Source organism: Dermacentor silvarum, chromosome 10 (genome assembly GCF_013339745.2).
Source record: "Dermacentor silvarum isolate Dsil-2018 chromosome 10, BIME_Dsil_1.4, whole genome shotgun sequence".
Classification (NCBI taxonomy): domain Eukaryota; kingdom Metazoa; phylum Arthropoda; class Arachnida; order Ixodida; family Ixodidae; genus Dermacentor; species Dermacentor silvarum.
The window spans coordinates 120,510,309-120,534,067 of NC_051163.1; positions in this window are offsets into that span (position 1 = coordinate 120,510,309).

A 23,759-nucleotide genomic window follows, 5' to 3' on the forward strand; every position below is an offset into this window, starting at 1 on the left:
CCGGATTTCAAATAAAGTTATGTCACTCACTCATATTCACTGTCAGCTGAAAAATGTATTTGACACATGTAAAATTGGTGTATCTCCTTCTATGACACATTAAAGCGTGTGCTTTTGACGGGTATTCGAGATATTGATGAGGGTGACTAAATCTACTTGTCAGCCAAGTTTGCAAGTAGAAGCACGGATGTGTTCAATGGAAAGAACTGTGAGAGCATCAGCGTGGAACACTTGTTGAGCAATTGGTGGATGTGAACATATTATCGAGGAAAAAGAAAAAAAACTGTCAGCCCTTCCGCTGGGGTGGAGATGGAAGACCAGCGAAGCTGTACTATGGTGGGACTTATGTATTTCCAATTATGACTATTAGGATGTGATGGTGTAATTGGTTATTTGAACTATTAAAGAATGAGAAATATATATGATCCGGTGGTTTTCACTTATTTAGTGACTTAGCCATAGGGTGTACGGCAAAGGCTGGCACGTTCTCCATAAACACGTCACCAATGGCCGCGCGCGTTCGCGGCGAACGCGCGCAAAACGCTGCTGCTGTCCACAAAAGTTGTGCGCGTTGTTTGTGTGACCACACACAGCCTCTGTCAAAACACTGGCTACGTGACGGAGCGGTTAAACGCCGTTGTCGACAGTGTTAGGGGAGAGGCGGGCGATAGCCCAGAGAGAGTCGGCGGCACAGGCGGCAGAGGCCGGCAGGGCTACGCGCATGCGCTGCACTGGGAAAGCGGGCACGCACACGAACAGTCTAGGGTGCCTCGATGCCCTCATCGCCCACCGCTCCCCTTCCACTGGAAAGTCGCGTTTGCTCTCCGCCGTGCGTTCGCTCCCCCTTGCGCGCTTTCACTCGCACATACAGCATACGGCCAATAAGAGTTTTCTTCTACAGCAGGACGCGATCATCGAAGAATGAGCCCTTAACAGCTTCCCTGTAAAGCACCTTAGATTGATGACTTCTGCAGGCATTAGTATTGTAAGGCAAAATGAAGTTTTTTTACATAGTAAATTTCTTGACTTAAGATTGAGTGCACAGTGCAGTGAGAAATAATGCAAGGGGTCTTCGCAGTAGGTTAGAGAGTGGTGCCTATGTTTTCACCCAATTCTTTGCCAAATATTATGCACACCAACATCAGTCATGTACTCGTTACTTGCTAAGCTTGCATTCCCATTATCCAACCAAATACACACTTGATGAGCCTCAAGTAAATCTTTAATGATGACTGGGAGAACTGATTATGTCATTACAGAGTAGCTCTATGCGCACTGAACACTTCCTGTGTTACCTTGAAGCTGTCCAAGGCTTACGACTTAAGCTCTTAGTATCCCATGAAGGCGGAGTAAATGAGCTGAAGGAATAAGCTGGAGTGCCCGCTTCATGCTCTTGTTCAAAAAAATAATACTAAAGAGCTGTCTAATACACAAGTTGATAGTCGGTGCTGTGTGACACCTTCCCCTTTCTGACCTTAGTTATAGATGAAATAGCCCAGAGATAAATGTTAACATATGTAAAATCTCCGTGGCTATGCAATGAAGCTCAAATTTCTCTGTACATGAATAATTCAATTTCCAAGTGTGACAAAGTAAACTTAACATCTGCACAAAGGGCAGAATGGTTTCGAATGGGATGCATAGTGCTATTTACATCACCAAATTTATTGTGATTGTCATATATGATTTGGGGGGGTCATACAACTGTAATGTCATGAACCAACATGATGCACCAGAAATATGCAAATTGGTCAGTGCAGTGCTGTGGACACTTAAACGATGAAGTGACCATGCTACCAAACAAATTGTATTGAGCATTTAAGATACTACATAGCGAATGTGGGAAAGGCTTTCTTTGTACCATGATAAATGTAAGCGGATGATCAGCTTTCTTTCATGTCAGAAAAAATTGCACATTGTACAACCTAAGAACTGAGTTTCCAGTGCACACCCATCTTTTGACAACAGTTATGATGTGGCTAATGGCACTGTTTAAATCTGCCCAGTCACAAATATACCTGTTCTAATAGGGCGAAAAGATTCCGTCGCCATAACTTTTTTTGCTTTAGTGTACTTTTACAGCTTCAGTAGGAAAACCAAAACTGTGGTTTCAGGTAGTTGGTTCATTTCGCAAGTATAGGCATAGCCGCATGCCAAACCATGGGCATAGAAGGGATTTGTAAACAGGATGCTGCCCTTTCAGATTTATGATTCACCTATTTTTTTTCTTTGTGCACTGCCCTGCTTTGTGCACTGCCCTGCACTGCCCTGCGTTTTTTGTGCACTACACTGGCTATGCGGTCAAGCTATAACATTAAAGAGGACAGTGGGTCAACAATCCAAAGAATTGTATTACTGACGACAGCAGAATACGAAAAATAGGTTCAGAAGAATAGTAAACTTGGATAGTTAGTACTAGTTTATTACACGGGTGCAATAAATGGGGAATGGGCTTCCTTAGCCTTTGATGCAAGAATTCATCACATCCGATTTTTGTTTCACGTCTGAAGCCATGCCACACTTCAGTTATAATGCATTTTAACTGGTCACAATAAATGGTCATCTAACTATGCCGGCTGCTCTTGAGAAGTGCAGCTTTCATACCATAATACGGAGCAAAAAGCTACCAAATAAGGCAAGAAATCTGATGCGCAAGATTTTGATGCTAGTGCTCCTTGCAATTTTGTATTCATTTATCCACGCACAAGCTAATATTGGAAATTTAATTGTAGTTATTTTTGCGGTCAAGCTATAACATTAAAGAGGACAGTGGGTCAACAATCCAAAGAATTGTATTACTGACGACAGCAGAATACGAAAAATAGGTTCAGAAGAATAGTAAACTTCGATAGTTAGTACTAGTTTAATACACGGGTGCAATAAATGGGCAATGTGAAAGGCATAACAAGACGAACATGACCCTATCAGCTGACGACTTCATTTGTGTTGCTGTCCACTTTTATAGTTGACATGCTATCATTGTGAACGTTTGTTGTGAAACAAAAAGACGGAACTCTCAAGAAAATGTGAATGAATACATTCAAACAAGCAAGAAACCACTTCACACAGGTGTTTTCATCTCAGCAGAACCATATTTAAATCAATTAGGACAACATATCGCTGTATGTATCAGCTTGACTCTTTATTAAGAAGGCTGCCATCATGTATCCTGGCACCAGTTCACGATGCTAGTACAGGACCTGCACCTTCTCGATCCGTGGCTGGCATTTGCAGGTCCAGCAGTGCTCTGCTAACTGCGAGCACATTGCTACCTTGATATTGTGCTGTTGTTTGCTAAGGCACTTATTAAAACGCCTCCCAGTCTGCCTGACGTAGATAAAGCTGCAGGAGAAATGGGTCTCATAGATGGCGGAGCATATGCATGTAACAAACATGGTGGATGGCAATCCTCGTTGTGCGACGTCTTTGTGAAGTGCTTTACTCTGAATGTCCCTCTAAACACCTGCAAAGTGCGAGCCAAGTCATTCCGTGCTGAGATCAAGTCCTTTCTGTATCTTGCACAACATTCTACGAAAAATAGGAGAAGCCATTTACATAATGCACCACTGTCTTCCTGGTAACATAGTGTTGGACAGAGTATCCCATGTCACACTTTCAACTTTTCTACTTCAACATCTACTTTAACAGCATATCTTAACTTACCTGTAAATAAGAAGACTTGCGCGAACTCTATGACCACAAACGATAAACTGTATGACTCGGAAGAAGAAATGCCTGGAAGGAACTCCTGAAGTACTGGTCCGCACGAACTAAACTAGTGAAAAGTGAAACTGCCAAGCCATGAATAGCAGCAACCTTGACAAGATCTCATGTCCACCTGATGCAATTCAGTGCCGTTCCCTAGTATTATCTCGCTGGATGTACTCGGGATCTCCGAATCGCCGATGTCGTTTTGCAGCGGCTTCTTCGGGTGACCGTGCTGGGTCAAATCGGCGTCGACGCTGGCAGTCTCGCTTAGCAGTGTGCCGCGGCTCTTGGAAAGCGACTTCTTCCTCGGCAATGGGAACCTTGCTTGGTCTTTCCACGTATACGTCTGGCGCGCAGCTGCCGCGTACCGGCTTTCATACGGAACAAAGGAGCGCATGCACAGTTGGCCGTGACGTCACGTCTGACTCGCGGCACATGCGCAGTGGTGCGCAGCTGGTGGGGAAGTCGTGGGGGAAGTGGGGCGAAAGTTATATGCACAATGTAGGGGCGGCGAGCGCATATGAGCCGGGAGGACGTCATGGCGCATGCGCAGTAGCATGCAGCTGGCTGGAGCTCGTCCGAGCCGTGTCTGCGTCAGGCGAAGCGAGCGCTCACCTGCGCCGGCGGTTACTAGGTAACGCGAGACGAGGTCATCGCTCCGAGGAGCTTTTTCTTGCTACGACTGACAGATTACGCTCGGCATAAACCGCTCCGCTGTTAAAAGCCACATATAGCGGTCTACTTTCTTCTCTGAGTATTTCTTTACACTGAATAAGGACAAGTAAGTTATCGTCCAGACGGCTACCGATTCTGAAGCCATTATAAAGTTCTCCCAATACGCCATTATTCTCTGCCAAAGCTTTCAGCTTTAATTTAATCGAATGTATTGCTAACCTGGATATTACCGATGTAATGGTGAACGGTCTATAATAGTTAATTCTGTCTTTTTCATCCTTACCTTTATAAATAAATCCTTTCTAATTAGTTGCCAACTGTCTCGTATTCATCTGTCCTTTAAGGTTTTATGTACTGCATTCAAGGGAGCTTCCTTACTTTTTAGACCTGGTTCATTAATCAGCCTAACAGGAACCTCGTCTAGCCCTGTGTCTGTGTGGTTAGAAATTTTCTCTGCGGCTTTCTTCCAGTTGAATTTTGTCAGCACCAGCTCCTTTTCCATCTGGTTCTCTCTTTCATGCTCTTTTTTCCTCGAACGTTCGCTAAATTCACTGGAACCTGGAAAGTACCGCAACCCTTTTCTCTTCGCCGCTGCGCCGCCCATTGGTCAGTTGCCGTCAGGTGATCACTTTCCTCCATAGATGATCCACACCGCGCCAGAGTGGGCAAGCAGACAAAGGCATCGCTCGCACAGGCCGCGCGTATGAACCATGGACGAGGTCGGATTTTGCATTTTGTGTAATTTAGTTCATATGGAACTTTCCTAGACTTAAAACAAAACGAAAGGAATTGCGCGGGGGCTGCGCTTTCGGGTGCAACAACCACTGGGAGTCCGACAAAGCTCTTTTCGCGATCCCAATTAAGCGGAAATAGTGACAGCAAGCGCCGTGACATCTGGCTGCACCGAATAAAGCGCGACAAGTTCATTCCCACAACGGGAATTTGATGATATCGCAAATTTGAGAACCCTTGAGGTATCATCGAACTGCCTAAAGGCCATATAATCTGGTAGAGATCGAAGCTTCTTCACGCGTTTGCTTTGAAGGCTGCGATTCACCTTGCACAAACAAACGAGGATCGAGATGTTCAGAAATATGCAGAACCTAGCAAAATGTGGCTCGAAGAGTGTCGAAATGCGAGTGACTGTGTCAAAAAGGACATAATGTCGTGAGCAAACCACTGCAATAAAGATCTGTCCACCTGTCAATATCGAACATTAAAATATACATTTTCTCGTGTGTGGTTGTTTATTACTGCTTCAAACAACGGGAACGTGACCTGGATAAATCTGTTTTAGCATATCTTTCCTTGTGCTGCACTTAGGGACCGTTTATCTTCGTCGAAGTCGATCTGTATCAATCGTTACCCTATCAATCGTTTCAAGCGCGAGTAAATCAGTAGCCACGTTCGAAAGCAATTACATCCTTGCTTATAAACGATGCGTGGCAAGGCTTGATACCTAGTCAGCCTAAAAACTCCTGTGTGACACACGAGCATCGGGTTCATTTTGCATTTAGAACAAGTGGCGCACAGTTGAATGCTTCACTTTCCGAATACATGTAATTTATATCATATCTAGCTAAGCGAAACATGGTTTTGTTTGTGGATTTCACAGGGCCCACAGTTACAACCATCGTGCTGTTCCTTCACCGTAGCAAGCCAAGAAAACCCGAGGAAGAGCTGCTCACCTTTTCCGCAACGCGTCGAATGGCTACGAGTTAGCTACGACAGGGCCTTTGCCCTATGTCGTCAATGTCAACAAATGTCAACAAACCTGAGATTCACGTAGGCCTGCGACGTATAAAATGCTTAAAGCACGAGTAATGTTGCCTAACTGTACAGGCTGTCAAGCAGTTCAGTATACTCCTTGGATAGCTTCCCAACGAGCGCAAAACTTATCGGGAAGGTGAACAAACGAAAGAACGGCATCTCGAGCGTCAGTTCGCTCGTCTCGCTGCATGCACTTTGGCGCCTGTAAACATCTTCCGATCGTACTTATCTGTACTGCGTCGCACGCATAGAAGATGCACCAACTCATCTTTTATGTAAAGGACGATGAAATATGCCGGTTTGCGATAATATAAATTGCTGAAAGCGAAGCTACATAGCTGAGCGACTGCCGCCCGAGAGACGCGTTGCACCAAATCTGGCAACAACAGCGCAGTGTTGCCAGCGCGCGCTTCAGCGGTGGCGGTAATTTCCAGGTTCCAGTGATTTTAACGTTCGCCAGGGACCTTAACGTTCGCCGATGTGCAGCGCCCCCACCCAAAGTAGCGGCCGCATCTGAAAACTCCGCTTGCATGACGCTCGCTCTAACGGCGCGTGATGCGGCTGGCCGCACCTCGTTTCCATCGAGCGGCCGTGGCTTGGGGGACTCGTTGCAGCTTGTTAGACGTACTGAATAAAACATCAGCGCCGAAACGGCAGGCAACATTAGTACATGCAAAACATTACTACATGCGAAGAGCGATGAATGTAGGCGCGACGGCGACAGGCTTCTGTGCTGCTCCATCTTCATCCTTAATGTTTGACACCTTTGCTAATATTGAGGCCCTATAACGTAAAACTATTCCAATTTGTTTTTATTCCAATCTCCTGACGTGAAATTTAAGTCACCGCCGACGCAAACATATGTCGGTGACCCCCCAGTGTTGTCTGAACAGCCCCATCAACCGCTCTCCTCGTTTGAAGGAGATCACTTTTGTTCGCTTTGGAAACGAATAACATTACCTATACTAGGCGGTTTTTCTTATCTAATTGGCTGACAAGAGGCGAGGACCTTTGATTGATCCGGTTTCCCTATACTCAGCTTGCGGTTGCTGGTTGAAAATTGCTGCACTGGGCAACGGAAGGTTACGAATGCGGCTAAAACGGATCTTCAGCAAGGAAGAATTGGCAGAGCGATGTCGTATACGTGCCGAAAGGGCTCGATAACGTTTTACTGCCACGCAAGCAGGTTTATTATACGCAAATAAATCCATGCTCACCGGCCGGTGCAAGTAGCGAGTGCCCGAGCGATAGGTGGGCAGCCATCGTTTATTCCGCAGTCTCTGGCTATTAAAAAATACGATTCTGTTCGGCATATTAATACAGCTTCGATTGGTAGCGCGTTCCATACGTACGCAGCGCGAGTGAAATAGGAATATTTAAACGTATTGCAATGTGCAGTGGATTGCCGGATGCATTTATCAAGGTTTCTCCTACTAGAGCGATGGCCAGGCGGATGAATATAGTTGTCTTTACTGGTTTTAATGAGACGTAAAAGAGGAGATAAAAAAAAAACTTTGTAGAAGCAACATGAAGCTGGCAAGACAGCGTCATGTCCAGGTGCGCTTGGTTGCACTGTCGCGCCAAGAATATTTTGACTAGAGAAACCTCAGAGACCTATTCTATAATCTTTCAAGTCTGTCGCGAAGGTACTTTTGATAAGGGTCCCACACCATACTTCCGTATAGGTCTGACCAGGGTTTTATCGGCAGTTAGTTTAACGGCTGGAGGTGCTTTGTTCAATTTTCTGCGCACAAACCCTAGTTGTTTAAATGTCTTGGCGCATGTATTGGTAGCGTGCGTATCCCATTTTAAGTCTTTTGAGAATGTGACACCCAAGCATTTGACTCAATCAACTTATGGGATATTCAAGCCTTTGAAATTGTACGCAAATGATGAAGGTCGTTTTTTCTTGGTTAGGCTGATGGAACGCTGCTTTAGACATTTATTTTCATCCCCCATATATCGCATCATTGGGCAATATCTCGTAAAGAAGAATTAAGCTTAAATTGGTCATCGAAACTGCGTATTGCAGCATAAATAACACAGTCATCTGCGAAAATTCGCAATGTTACACCTGGTTCTGCATAAGAAGAGATGTCACTAACGTAAATAAGAAATAGTGATGATTCTAAAACAGACCCTTGGGGTACACCGGACAAAACGTTTAGGCAGTCGGAATCTACATTATTTATAGTTACATACTGGGTACGGTTTGTTAAAAGGGGCATGACGTGGTCACCCAACAATTTTCGGTCTTCCGCGAGAAATTGCAGTAGAGGATCTATTAAGGCTGTACACGAGTAAAAACTGGGCAGTAAAAGCACATTTCTGTCCAAATTATGAGCTATAACGTGCCGGATCTAAGCCGCGCTCTCCTTCACCGACCGCCATATTGCCATGCCATGTGTGACGTAATGTGCTGCATGGAACCGCGCAATCGTCTGCTACAAAATCATCCACCGCACCACGTGAGGTCGGTGCATAGCTTCCGTTTGCTGCCGTATTTGCTCCAGATATCGCGTGCCATGTCTTCGACACTGCCCACTTCGCATGAAGAAGTAAGCGACGAATCTTTGAGGAGCAGAAGCAGCGAGGGCGTCGCGTACGCTGCACATTTTCATTTCCACCCCATCGCCACCAGCTCAAGTAACGAAACAGCCTCCTAGATTTGCGCGCGCCGGCTGGCGAGCGCAAATCTTGGAGTTTATGGACGAAGACAGTGTAGTTAACGTGGTCAACATAGATGGCGACATTGGTGCTGCGACATTGGTGCTGCCTGTTGAGTACTACAGCCATAGGTGTTCTGTGCTACAGCTTTATTTCATCATATTTCATGCGTGCAGTGCTGCTTAGCCAGCCGTTCACGGGAGACGAAGTCTGGCGTCACTTCGCACAATGCAAATTGCTATGCGCGTAGATTTTGTGCTGGCATGCATTTCTCTCCGATTCGTACTCAACAACACATGTTGTTGCGTGCGTCATAGGTAAACAAATGCCAGCGCACATACGTCCGCGGCACAAAGATGTTGCGCGATGAGCGCTTTAGCTGAACCTTTACTTGAAATCGCTTCTTGCACCCGATATCAGTATATAAAAAAAATAGCTAGGCTGACGTTTTGCCGGGGCACTGCCTGTCGGATGGGTCGATGCGCGAACACGGTCGGCATCGCTTCTGGCCGCAGCCTCAGCTTCTTCAAGGGTATCCCAAACTCGGCGAGCAGGCGCAAATCGTCGTTGTAGCTGTCTGGCGTCAAGCGTTCCGAGAACAAAACAAAAGCGTGAGATGAGCGCCAGTCCTTCCTGCCCACATTCATCTCTCAAGCCTTGGGGTCCTTGGGGAATATCAAGAACAATATGGAGCACTCCGTGCTCCGTTCGCTATGGTACCCCACAGCGCTATACTTAGTGGCCGCTGTGGCATTGTTTCTGCCACAGCAAGTTGAACGATCCCAACGGCAAGCTCAACAAAGTAGAAGTTTCCCGCATGTGCGCACAGCTGAAACACGGATTATTAGCCGGAATGTACATGCTCGCTCGGAAACCATGCAGCTTGTTACGTCACAGCTCGCGAGCGGGCCAGTGTTGCTCGAGTGCAATGCCGTTCGAATGTAATATAAAAAATTCAATTATAAATTACGTGCTGGGTCATAAGCGCTAAAATTTTGCCATCGCGTTCTTGAACGGAAAAGGATTACCTCACAGAATACAGATGATCGAAAATTTAGTGTCATACCCCCTTTAAGTAAGCCGAGATCCATGCTATTACTTTGCTATTAATGCCAATCGATCCAAGCTTGGCTATTGATTTAGAATGAGGCACGCGATAAAATGCTTCCACAAAGTCTATGAATAATGCGTCAGCTTGAAGTTTAGAATCAATTAGGCCAGCGAACTTATGTGTTACTTCCGCAATTTGCGTAACCGTGGACAGCCCTCTACGGAAGCAGTGCTGTTAAGGGTACACTATATTGTTAGACTCTAAGTAATCTATGATGGCTTTGTTGAGGATATGCTCCATTAATTTACAACAAGTAGTTACCGATATCGGTCGTTACGTTTCCACAATAAATTTGTTACCACTTTTATGAATCGGGATTATTCTAGCGCGTAGCCAATATGTCGGAAGGGCGCCATCTTTCAGTGAAAGCGTAAATATTTTATATAAAAAAGGGTTAAGTTGTTCTGCATAACGCTTAAGAAACGCATTTCGGATTTTATCTTAACCCGGGCATTTCTTAACATCCAGTTGTAAAAGCAGGTTCAGGATACCTCGTACGGTTATCTCGATTTCCGGCATGGCCGAGTCACGGTCAACAAGCGGTCCTTGGACTGGGCATGCTTGGGTGAATACAGATTGACAAAATAACTTAAATGAGTTAACTATTGCGTGCGTATTTTCAGTAATGATGCCATTGATTTCCATCTTACGGATTAGACTGTGCGGCTTAGCTAGGTAACGCCAAAATATTCTCGGTTGCGATGTAATGAAATCTGTTAGGTGTGTGAAAAAAGTTGTTTCTTGCGTGGCGCAACAGGCTTTTTAATTCTTGGTATTACTTGTTCATTACAGCTGGATCGCATTTACGCTTCCGCATTCTTTTCAGCTTCCTGTTTTATATGAATAATTTCGCGCGTTATCCAAGGAGTTCTTCGTTTTGTCCGCTTACGTTTCGTAGGAATCTAAGTTTTTCACCGTGAAAAATTGCCACTTTAAATTTTAGCCACAAGTTGTCGACATCATCGGAAGGTTCAGCGGAAAAATCGTCTAACTTTATTTCTAGGGAATCAATAATGCTATCATCGTTCGCTCTGCAATAATCTTTCATAAATGTATGGGAATTTTCAGTGTTACTATTTATTTGCCAGGCTAAGATTAGGAAATTAAATTAGAATAAGTTTATAGTCGGAGATTCCATCTTCCACATAGCTTCAGCATCAATTGAGCTGGAAATCAAAGCAAGGTCTAAGATACTAGAAACAAATTCTTGGACGCGTAGAAAGGGAACCGAGGGACCCGATTATTATTATTCATATCATAAGAAGCCAACACACAATGACACCAACGACAACATAAGGGAAATTACTTGTGCTTACTAATTGAATTAATGAAATGATAAATTAATGGAAATGGATGAAAAAACAACTGTCCGCAGGTGGGGAATGATCCCGCGTGTTCGCATTACGCGTGCGAAGCTCTTCCCATTGAGCTACTGCGGAGCTGTTTTCCCATCCACCTTTAGGGGTATTTATGTTTTTACAACTACAACTAACCCTGGGAGTGTTGGCCAGCGCCACCACTCACAAACCTAGGCGGCGGATGTGGAACATCCTTTCTGCCGCAGGCGTCACGAGCACGTGATCTTTTTGGATGATGGCAACTGGTCAATAAACCCACATATGTTACCTGAAGGCATCAATGTTGCCGGATTCAAGCCCTCGTTATGTAATGAACGAGAAGAAAGGGAACCGAGGGGCCCGATTATTATTAATCATATCATAAGAAGCCAACAAACAATGACACCAAGGACAACATACGGGAAAGTACTTGTACTTACTAATTGAATTAAAGAAAGAATTAAAGAAATTTCATTATTTATCATTTCTTTAATTCAATTAGTAAGTACAAGTGATTTCCCCGATGTTTTCCTTGGTGTCATTGTTTGTTGGCTTCTTATGATATCCTTGGACGCGTGTCACTTGCGTTACGCGCTGAGATAATGAAAAGCTTAGCATAATGTGCAAAAGTTGCTCGCAGCTGTTTGGCTCCCTGTTTCTGACCGGTTAGGTTATCCCAGTCTATTCCTGCCAAGTTGAAGTCACCAACAAGTACTAGCTTCGTCCGATCACGCATTTTCTCGAGAAGGTAGTTGTACAATTCCGTAAGGTAAGTTTCAGGTGCCGCCGGTCGTCTGTATACTCCACCTATTAGTAGAGGTGTGGCTTGAAATGTGACAGTGCACCAGAGACTCTCCTGGTTAGGCATAGCATGTTCCTCCTGAAATGTCAGACCATCCTTTATAGCAATGGCTACTCTGCCTCCACGGCTATCACGGTCCTTGGGAATTAGGCTATAGCCTTCTGGAATTATTTCTGAATCGCGGATACCGGGATGAAGCCATGGCTCGGAAATCACCAAAATATCAGGTGCGTAAGCCATAATATTTCATCTAGTTTATCCGTTTTGTTCACTATGCTTCTAGCGTTCAAACCTACTAAAGAAAACGACGGCGTACTTTCCTGGCATCATACATTTGAACTACTACCCTCGTGGCCAGCCGCCTCAGAACGTGCCGGCTTCAGAGGTATCCTCTTTCCCACGTGCTTATCTCATGCGTACAGCTGTCATTTATTTTCAGCTTATTGAAAAGAAGCACAACCTTATCACCGCTTTCTCGCTTAAGTTTTGAGGACTCCGATAGTTTCCTGCGCGTTTCACGAATTGCGAATGAAAAGTCCTCTCACACCGATATGTTTGTGCCTTTGAGCTTTGAACAGTTGCGCAGTACTGCCAGTTTTAACAGCGAAGCTGTTTAAGCTATGCGTAAAACCGTGCGCGTCGATCGAAAAAACATCGGTGAGCGATGAGTGACCAGGGTTACCTAGCAACCACCTCAGGGAGTGGCGTGCGCTTCGCCTTCTGTCCGTGCCTTGCACATGTTGACTTGATATGGGACATTAAGGACAGGGAAGGAGAGCATGCGGGCGGCGCGCGCTATGCTCGGGAGAGAAATAGAGAAAATGAAAGCGAGAGAGAGAGAGAGATAAAGAAATTGTAGCAGTACCAACGAGGCAACGTGCAGAGCTGCTGCCGACGCCGTCCGCGTTTCCCCGAACGTTTCCGCGCGTTTCCCCGATCGCGCGTGGTGTCCGTGACTGCAGCAGGCGCCTCTGGCGGCGGCTGGGCAGGTTTCGACCAGCTACGCCTCGGCAAGTGTGGAGGCGCAGCTTGGCCGTGACGTCACCGGGGAGACAAAGCTCGAAGCCGCCTGGACGGCGGCAGAACTCTCGTTGACTCTGTGGCGAATACATGTACCCTTAACATGGGACGACCATCGAAGATTAGGACACCCGAAGAAGAAGCCGCTCATCTTGAAGCGCGTCGCGCGGCCAAGCGAGAATCTGCGCATCGGCGGCGAGCCCATTAGAATACCGTGCCTAGCAGCACTTACCGTTTCCTAGCACAGTTTACTCAAGCCTAGTAAAACCTGGAAGAAGCTGTGCCGATCACCAGCTCCGTTGTTTACTCCAGCCTTGCACCACTAGTGCAAGCTGCCTACGTTCTAAGAGCGCAGCTCTTCAAGCCGGCCGTTAGTCCGTCCATCGCGGACAAAAAATGTGCGCCGACCCTGCTGGTAGTGCAGAAAGGGTCCAAGCGCAGATACCCCTGTGAACTAGCGGAGATGAGCCTGGCTAAGTCTAGCTAACCATGGTTGGGACTACTTAAGCTTAGTCAGTCATCGATAGCCAATCGATAGGCATTCAACAGGTAATCGATCGATAATTATTAAATTCCGGAAAATGCCGGGGATGACTTGGTAGTGCTTAGCCTAGCCCAAATACGTGGCCAATCCTTTGCGATAATCAATCGATAGCCAATCAATAGCTATCGATAATCGATTATTAAATTCCGGAAAATGCTGGGGATGACTTGGTAGTGCTGAGCCTAGCCCAAATACGTAGCCAATACCTTGCGATAGCCAATCGATAGTCAATGAATAGGTAATCGACAATCGATCAATAATCAATAAATTCCGGAAAAGCATAACCCGTGAGGTCAGGACCAGCTAGGTGCCGATCTGCTCCGCTGTTTCTTTAGCCTTGCGGCACTCGTGCAAGCTAGGCTTTTTTTTTTTTTTTTCATTCAAGTAAGTTACACAAGTATTCTTCTAGTATGTTACACCAACTCGCCCGCATCAAGCTTCTGGTGTTTCATTTCGAATTTAATTTGTTTTATACGTACATTAACTTCTTTATAGCGATTACTCGACATTCACATTGGCGGGTTTACTGGTTGGGTAGGCATAGAAATGCGCACGCACTTAAACGTGTTCGTCTGTGAAGTCTGAGAACCGGTCACGTGGCTCATGTGTGAGCGACAACAATACAAAGAGTGGTGTGAATGAGGAGGTGATGGACAAATGTCGCAAGTCAGGCGTATTGGTAAAGTCGCATAATGGAGGATAAACAACTCAAAAAAGACGAGGCTAAGAAAAGAAATGGGCGTGACACGCGCTTTCACCTATTTTTGTTTTCTTATTCCGCGTCTTTTCGGCGATGGTAAATACGTCGTTATGCTAACTCAAGAGGTTCTGCAAGTTCCAGATAGAACATGGACTAACGGAGGTGCACAGAAAGCGAAATGCGTAGAATTGGGGGCGAGCTCCACCACTGGCAAAGCTGTTGCCGCCGTCGGCGTAACGCGGTATGATGGATCACGTGGACCCAGCGGCCTCGTCGGCTGCTTCACAAGCGCCGAAGCGAGCTGAAAACGAAAATTAAAGTTCCACCTGCGCTCCGGTTCTGCTTAAGTGGGGAGGTTTTCCTGCCTCGGGTGTCTGCTTGACAGAGCTTGAACGCACTATTATAGACGGTTTCATCCAGCGCCACCGCGCTCTGGCAACGCTGTGCGCCGGCATCCGGCGCCCTTACTAAACTTCCGGTAGCCGTTCCTTTTGCTCGTTTTTGCTGGTATTTGTTCGCTCGCGCGCTCGTCTTGCGCATATTCTGTGTTATTTTTCGGGTATATCGATATAAGTGCGACTTGTGGCATTCAGTGTGTTGCGTGACGGCGAGTAGCTCTTGGAGCATCGACTGTTTTCATTACGTTTACTCGTCAACGGTGTTTTTCAAATCTGGGAGCCTACCAAGAGCTCCCATATTTGCTCTGCTCGCTTCATCCAAGGTACGTTACTACGTGGAGTAGCCGGACTGCTATAAGGCTGAATAATAAAAAGTTGTCGCAGTTTCACCTGAAAGGCGAAGCATCAATTGCGATAGCAGATTTGTAGAGAGCTATACGGAGTAATGATATTAGCTTTATCAGCTGTATAAACTTGGACATGCAGCAGCACCGGCAACACGCAGAACTGTTGTCAACGCCGTCGGCGTTTTGCCCGCGTTCGCACAAAATGCGTGCGGCGTTGGTGATTGTTGCCGGTGCCTCTGATATAAATAGGCACTTGGTGCCGTAGCTAAACGTCGCCTCCCTTCCCTCCCCCTCCCCCCCACGGCCTTTCGCGCGTCGGAAGAAGGCGCGTTTGCTCTACATATATGGTGATTGTAAAGGAGGAAAGAGACGCCTACTTCTGCAGCCCTTAAGGGAGCACGGCGCAGAACGCACGTTTGTTCTCCGCCGTGCGTTCACTCCCCGTGAAAGCGCGCGTCCCTCGCGCCCTTTCACTCGCACATACAGCGTTCGGCGGGCGGCGACGGGAGTTCGCCCTGACTGTCGAAGAGAGAGGTTGTGTTGCGTCTCGCTCCGACGACCTCGCCTCGCCAGTCGCGCCTAGCTCTTCTCCCGTGCGGTCGTGCCTGCACTTCGCCCCGGCGTGTGCTGCACGAGCCGCGTGGCTCACCATCGTCGGCGACGTCACCTGCAGCCGCGCACGATTTGCGCGTCCCAACGCGCAACCTCGTGTGTTCCCTGCGGGATTGCATCGTGCGACGAGTGGATTTGCTTCAGTGTTGTGCTCCGCGAGTGGCGTGCCCAACCCGACATCTGTGCCGCGTCCCCGGCTGTGCCGCCTCGTGCGCGCATCGCGTGGTCGGTGCTGTGCGCGCGACGTGCGTGTAGTGTGTTTGCCCCCTGTGCCGCGCGGTTCGCGTGTTGACTGCAGAGCCGAACGGCATGGAGGGCTTCCGCAGGCCAGGAGAGCGCCCGCCGCACGCGGGCCATCGTCGAAGTGCGAGCGCGTCTCTCGCGACCCTTGTGCCCGTGACGCTACAAGCGCTACAAGCGTCGCGTGAGCGAGGCGAACTAGAGGTGCGCGCCGCCGAGATCGTGGACGCGTGGATAAAGAAACAGGCCACCACCACCCAAGCAGCTGCCGCCGCGGCCGCGCCCGCCGTCACCGAGACACACGTAGCGCCGGCGGCGCCTTCCCCCCAGGCGAGCCTTCTCCCCGCTGAGCAAGTCGCCGCCATTGCAGAGTTGGCCAGCGCCGCCCCGCTGCCCCCTTCGGACGACGAGGAGGCCATGGACTCCTCCTCCTCGCGCAAACGCACGCGCGAAGCAGAGAGCGAGGAGGAGGAGGAAACCGGTCGCCGCAAGCTGCCGCCGCCGACCGCCCCACCTTGCCCGGAGAGCAGGGACGACGGCGACGCCATCTCCCGGCGCCCGGGGGACTCAGCCGCCTCCTCGTCACCGCCCGCGGCAAGAGATGGCGCCCCCGCCGATCCGCCGCCTGCGCCGGCTCTCCTGCTCCCCTCGAGCACCAGCGCTGCCCCTCGTACGCCCGGCGAGTCGTCCGCTGCCTCCTTCGCGCTCTCCCCGAGGGAGGGCGCGCGCATCAACACGGTCGCTCCTCCGGCTGCCGGCGAGGCTGGCGCGAGCCCTGCTGCGTCGTCTGCTACGGCGGACGCTCGTGACGCGCCCGAGTCTGTGCCGTTGGGGCTCGCGCACGATCCCCGAGCAGACACAGCCCCAGCCGGTCCGACACAGCACGGCCTCGCCCACCCAGCGGCGAGGTTCCTAAGGGATCCCCCCCACCCCACTCTACCGAGGCAGGAGGGGAAAAAACAAGAAGAAGAAGCAGAAGAAGGCGGGGAAAAGCTCTGCACCCAAACAGGCTTCCCCCCCTGCTGCCCTTCCGGCCCCGAGGCCCACTCTGGCGGGCTCCGGCACACCCACAGCCAAGGCTGCTGCACAGGAGGCCCCATCCACCCATGCACCACCAGCTGAGGGCTTCCAGCTGGTGCTGTCCAAGGCCGATCGCCGCCGCGCAAGGGCACCAGTGAGTGCTGCCATTCCGGTGGACCCCGCCGTCATTGGCACGGCCCTCTTCCGCCCATCTGTGGTGGGTGGCACCTTCAGAGGAGCACCACGCCTCTCTCTTGCGGCGGTGCTCTCAGCGCGGCCAGGTGTTGCCGCTGTGAGAGTTAATCACAGGCGCAACATCGTGGCCGCCGACGCCACCACCCAGAGGTGCTTGGAGGAGCTGCTGGCCACCACGGAGCTCCGGGGAATACCGGTGACTGCCCGGCAGCCTGCCGAGCGAGGCAGGAGCACTGGTTTTGTCCACGGCGCCGACGGCATCCCCGCAGACGCGGACCTGCTGGGGGCCATCGAGTCGGGAGTCCCAGTGCTGGCTGCTACCAGGGAGGCCGACACCATCACCATCCGGTTCGCGGGGCCGGTCCCCCCTGAGCATGTGAGCCTCTACAAGCTCCGGTTCAGGGTGCGGCCGTCCAGACCGCGTCCGCTGCAGTGCCAGCAGTGTGGCCGCTTTGGGCACGTGGCTGCCTCCTGCGACTCGCCATCCAGCTGCCGTCATTGTGGGAGGTCTCACGAGCAGGGTGACAGCTGCCCCAACGCGGCCCACTGCCGCAACTGCGGTGGCCACCACCCCGCAAATACTCCTGCCTGCCCCAGGTGGCAGGAGGAACGCAGGGTGGCCACCATCTTGGCAACTGCCCCTGCTCCCCTCTCCCGCCGGGCAGTCCGCGCTGGTGTCCGGGAGGAGAACCTGCAGGCCAAGGCCACCTCAATGCCTGTGCAGGGCCTGTCTTATGCACAGGCACTGGCCGGCCTACCACAGGCGCCCCAGCAGAAGGCAGCCCCCCCCCGGACGGCCCCCCACACCGGCCCCACGGAAGCAGCGACGCCAGCCGCCTGCCACCCCTGGGAGCGAGCCCACCACAGCCCCAGCATCACTGGCAATGCCTGGCCCGGACCCTCGGGACCAGATCATTGCCAGCCTGCAGCTCGCCCTGAAGGCCATCGGGGAGATGCTGCCTGCCGAGAGCCCCCTCCGAGCCATCTGCCTGCAGGCAGTGGCAGTCCCGACCACAGTCAACCAGCATGGCTGATCCCTCACCAGCCACAGCTGGGAAATGCCGTCGCCGCCCGAGTGTTCTCCAATGGAACACCAACTCACTGCGGCGGCGGCATGCAGAGCTGTGCGCGCACCTCCTGCGGTGTGATTTCGACGTCCTCGCACTGCAGGAGGTGTACACTGTGGCCGAGGACCTGCGGCTGCCGGGATACACGGGCTACTCTGGCGCCACCACCTGCTCGACGCAGAGCTGCACGGACGCTCCCTGCCTGGAGGGTGCCCACAAGAAGGGGAAGCCGAGGACTGCCATCTACATCCGCAGCAGCCTGGCCCACTCGGTGACCCCAGTCTCGGACGTCGTAGGCGGCGCCATGGAGTGCTGTGCTGTCACGGTACGCCTTGACAGACAGGACACGACCGTGGCGAGCGTCTACGTTCGTCCTGGACAACAGTGGGACCCCTCCAGCCTGGTGCGGCTTGCAGCACGCCTCGGCGGACATGCAGTCCTGTGCGGTGACTTCAACGCCCACCACACCGACTGGGGCAGCCGCAGGTGCACCCGCCGAGGCAGGGACCTCTGCAACGCCATCAGCCGAGCAGGCCTGGTGGTACTCAACAAAGGAGGACCCACGTACGTCCGCCGTGGGGTGAGCACAGCCATCGACCTCTCCCTTACCACCGAGCAGCGCTCCTATGACTGGGCTACAACTCCCGACACTTGGGGATCTGATCACTTCCCCATCTTGATCACCCCTGGGTGTGGGAGAAGGCCGAGGTCACGAACATACCACGTCACAGACTGGTCCCTGTTCAGGAAGCGCTGCAGTGAGTTGGAGGATGGCTGTGACCTCCTGAGTGCCATCATGGAGTGCGCCCAGGCAGCCACAGTCCAGTGCTCTGCTCTGCCCGATACTCCTGCCCCGGATCTGCTCCTGCTCAACCTCCGTGCGTCCAGGCGACGCGTGGAGCGCCGAGCAATCCGGACGGGCAATGCAGAGCACTGGACCGAATACAGGAGAGCGGATGCCCGCTGCAGACGACAGGCCAGGCGCAGAAGGAGCCAGAGCTGGGGGAGCCTCTGCGCCACCATCGAGAACCGCTCCAAGGGCCCCCTGGCCTGGCGCCTCCTAAAGTCCCTGACCGGCAGGAAGGTCAACCGCCACCCCGTCCTCGCGGTGGCTATCTCGCTGGGCATCAGCGAGGCGGCCCTGGCGGAGTTGCTAGCGGACCACTTCGCCCCCCCGGCTGCCCTCGCTGCGGCCATCCTGCCGGTCGGACTTCCCCCTGCCAACTCGCCTACCTGCCTGCTGGAGCTGCATCCGGAGTGGGCGACCAGCCAGATCGCGGCCATCTGCCAGGACCCACTGACTCTCCACGAGCTGCAGACGGCCCTGAGGAGGGGCAAGCGTCGCAGTGCACCGGGAGCAGACGGAGTGACACTCCAGATGCTCCGCAACCTGGCCACCAGTGAACAACGACGCCTGCTCGACTGCTACAACAACATCTGGTGGTCAGGACAGGTGCCGGAGGCCTGGCGCACAGCCATCGTGGCCCCCATTCTGAAGAGCAATAAGCCGGCTAACGAGCTGTCCTCATACCGACCGGTCTCTCTCACCTCCGCTGCCTGCAAGGTGATGGAGGCCATTGCTCTGGCACGGCTCGAATGGGTGGCCCGCGCCTGCGGGTTCCTCGCGGACCAGCAGACAGGCTTCCGGCGCTGAAGGTGCACTGCGGACTCCATCGCAGACGTCGTCTCCACCCTGGAGGACGCCAGGGCCAGCGGAGACCTCGCCATGCTCCTCCTCATCGACGTCAAGGGGGCGTTCGATGGCCTCCCACATGCGGTCGTCCAGCAGGCTCTGGACCTCCTGGGCATTGGCGGCAACCTGCGGCGGTTCCTGTCATCGTTCCTGAACGATCGCACCCTCAGGGTCCGCGTGGGCCATGCAAGGAGCACTCCCCGTCCGGTCAGCAGCAGGCGTACCACAAGGGTCAGTGGTGAGCCCGTTTCTCTTCAACCTCGCCCTGGCCCGGTTGCCTGCTGCACTGCCGACCGACCCTCACTACAAGGTGGAGTGCTCCATCTACGCGGATGACATCGCCCTGTGGGTGCGGGGACCGCCGCAGTCAAGCCGCCACGTGTGCCTGGCCCTACAGAGAGCCCTGGACACCACGGCCGCCTACCTGGGAAGCATCGGACTCTCGGTTTCGACGGGGAAGACGGTAGGCCCTCCTCGTGCACCCGAGAGCAGCGGCACGGCGCTCAGCTCCCCGGCTGCAGCTGGAAGGCGTGCGCATCCCATGGAGTACGACTGTGTCGTACCTTGGGCTGCGCATCGACCACCGGCTAACCTGGCGACCGGCAGTCGGGGCCATGCAGACCCAGACCATCAGGGTCCGCAAGGCCGTGTCGCAGCTCCTTGCTCATGGAGAGGGCTGCTCGGTGAAGTGGGCCCTGCGGCTCTACGAGGCGGCGGCCACATCACGCCTGCGGTACGCCCTCCCGCTGGTGGCGCTGCCGCCACGCCGCCTCGAAAAGTTGGAGCTGCAGCACCGGGCGGCCATCCGACTCTGCCTGGGCGTCCCCCGGAGCTCCCAGATTGCCGCTACCCTTGCGGAGGCTGGAGCATGGCCCCTGTCGCTCCTCTTCCTGCAGCAGGGGCTGAGGCACGTCGACCGCCTCCACCATGCTCCTGATGGCAGAGGCCTGCTGCGTCGCCTCCAGTCCCGGCCTTCCTCAAGGATGGGTCAGCTGTGCCGCCTCTACGAGGAGGTGGTTGGCAACCCACCGCCGAATGCGGTACAGCTGCCCCCACCGCAGAGGCCTCCTGTCCCCATCGCCACGCAGCTGCCCGGGATTTCGAAGAGGCGCTCGCCCGCTTGCGCCCTGCAGCAGACGGCCGCCTGCCTCCTGGACGAGACCCTCGGAGACCACCTCCTGGTGTACGTCGACGGTTCGGTGGTACCGGACACCGGCTCTGCCACGGCGGCCTGCACGGCACCAGCCCTGCAGAAGAGCAGGCAGTGTCGACTGCCCAGACACGCCAGCTCGACTGCAGCGGAGGTGGCAGGCCTCCACCTGGCCGTCGACCTACTCTCCGAGGAGCTTCCTGGGGTACCAGCGGCCATCCTCTGCGACTCCAAGGCAGCCCTCCTCGGCCTGCAGAGGCCAGAAAGCGCCAGCCTTGGAGTCGCACTGCTGTCTACCCGGCTGACAGCGCTGCAGGACGCAGGCCACCCGGTGTCCCTGCACTGGATCCCCGCCCACGTAGGGATCCCGGGCAACGAGGCAGCCGACACCCTGGCGAAGGACGCCCACCACACCACTGTGCCCCTCAGTCGGGCCGTGACGGAGGGCGACTTCACTGGACTGAGGCTGCGGCGACACCTGGCGACCCACCACCCAGACAAACGGGTGGCACTGGGATGCCCCCCACGACCACTCCCCCAGCGGGGCCTGGCTCGCAGGGAGACCTCGCTCCTTCTCCGGCTCCGCATCGGCTGCAGCTGGACGGCAGCACGCAGCTACCGACTGCGGACGAGCGACGTCCCCGGCCTGCAGCTCCTGCGGGGAGCCGGAGACGATCGAACATCTCCTGCTGGCCTGCCCGGCGTACCTCCAGCAGCGGGGCCCACTCCTGCAGGAGTTCCGCCGCCTGGGCCTCCCCTCTGGCAAGGAGGAAGATCTCCTCTTCCCCGGCCGACACCACCTTTCTGCACTTCGAGGCGTCGTGGAGTTCCTTGACTCGTCAGGGCTCTCCGCACGCCTCTAAGGACATTTCTACAAGCGGGAAGGCCTCACGGCCTCCCACCCCACCCCGGGCCTGACCGGCTTGGCACAACACCCCTGCAGACTCTGCAGCACACCAAGGCCTTCCATCTCGGCCTGATACGTGCCGCCTATGCCTGCCGGTTTTGCTTCGCCCAGCCATGGCGACTCCACTCTATCCCTTCTTTCGCTCCCACTTACCCCTCCCCGTTGGCGCTGAGCCGTGCTCCCTCAAGGGCTGCAGAAGATAGCGCCAACCTTTCCCTTTCCCTCAAGAACCACTTATCTATCTATCGGCGACGATTTCAGCTCCATTGACGTCATACGGAACCTCACGGCGACGGCGACGGCGACGCAGACGGCACAAATCTGCTTTTGAGTGTCCATATAATTGCTATCGCAATAAAAGTGCTACTGCGCGATTGTTCTGGCCGTATGTCGTGTAACTCACGCGAGAGCAGCTCGACTCTCGCCCCGAGTTTGCCCGCTCGTTCAGTTTCTTGCCAAGGCGTGGATCGCCATGCTACGAACATTAGTTTTAAATTATTGTTTAGCGGGTGCCATGCTGCCGCCGTTTTATTTTAATGTTTTTCGTATCTGGGGCACAAGTGCACTTCTGCAGCTTTACTACCTAGGTACATGTGCGCATTGGTTTATCGTGTTTAAAGGGACACTAAAGAGAAACCGGAAGTTGGGCTTAAATGGTAGATTATCCTTTCACGATCACAGCCATACCATTCTTACTGCAAACAGATGTTTAATAAGCGAGAAAATAGCGAAAAACTGAAGAATAGGTGCTGACGCCCCTTCGAAATTCCCGCACTACGTGATGTGACGTCGGAGATTACAAACGCAGGCCGGTCGCGATTGGTCGAGAGCGATTTATCGCTGTTAATAAAATGCAAAATGAAATATGCCTTAAACGTACATAAACAGCATTTTCCAACTTTTTAAACCGTTTCAAGCGAGGAAGTACAAGTTTAGCACAAAATTAAATAAATAAGAAAAAATAGCATGGCGAAACATGCGGCCGTGATAGTTTCGTAGTTTCGTTTTTGGTCAATGCATCGTCGCGCGCGCTTGTTCCGCTCTACGGTGTTTGGTTGCGTGTTGCGTGGCTCGAAAAACGTTGACTTCGCGGGAAACAGCCAGAAAATGCCTCGTGTGTGTAGTGTTGAGGGCTGTATAAATGGCCCAAGGCGCTTGATCAGGGGCAGCGGCAGTGTTGACTCGATTGTGTCGTTTCATGTGGCGTCGCTCGGAGAGCCCCGGCTCCCCGGCGTTCGCAATGGCTCAGTGCTCTGCCGATGATAAAACGGCAAAAGAGCCGGAGAAACCGATGGTGTGCTCTCTGCATTTCTCGCCCTCGGATTATGTGTATAATCTTGCCCTCGGGAAGTATCTTGGCGTGCCCCAGAGGCCAGTCCTTTCTCGAGCAGCTGTTCCCTCAATGCGACCTTCATCAAACCTCCTACCGGTGGGGCTGCAGCAGCAAACTGGCGGCTCGGTGAGTGCTGAATGTCATTAAATAAAGCCACGAAATAACCATACCGAGTACGTGCACAACTTTCTACGCTTGTTCTGTCGGGAACATCGTCGCCTGGTGGACCGGACGCTTCGCCTCCCATCGACGAAAACGAAGCTCTGCATTCCGCCGGCGCGGCCGGCGGTTCACCGCCATCGCACGCGGAAACACCTACCGCTCGAGCACAGAGGATCATTTCGCGCTCCGTTTCACTGAATATCGCTGAAATGCAGTCCTGCTTTCCTGGCGAGCGCTTCGTTGCAAGGTTCAGCGGCAGCTACGGTATCCATCGCGGCGAACGCAAACGCAGCGACCATGC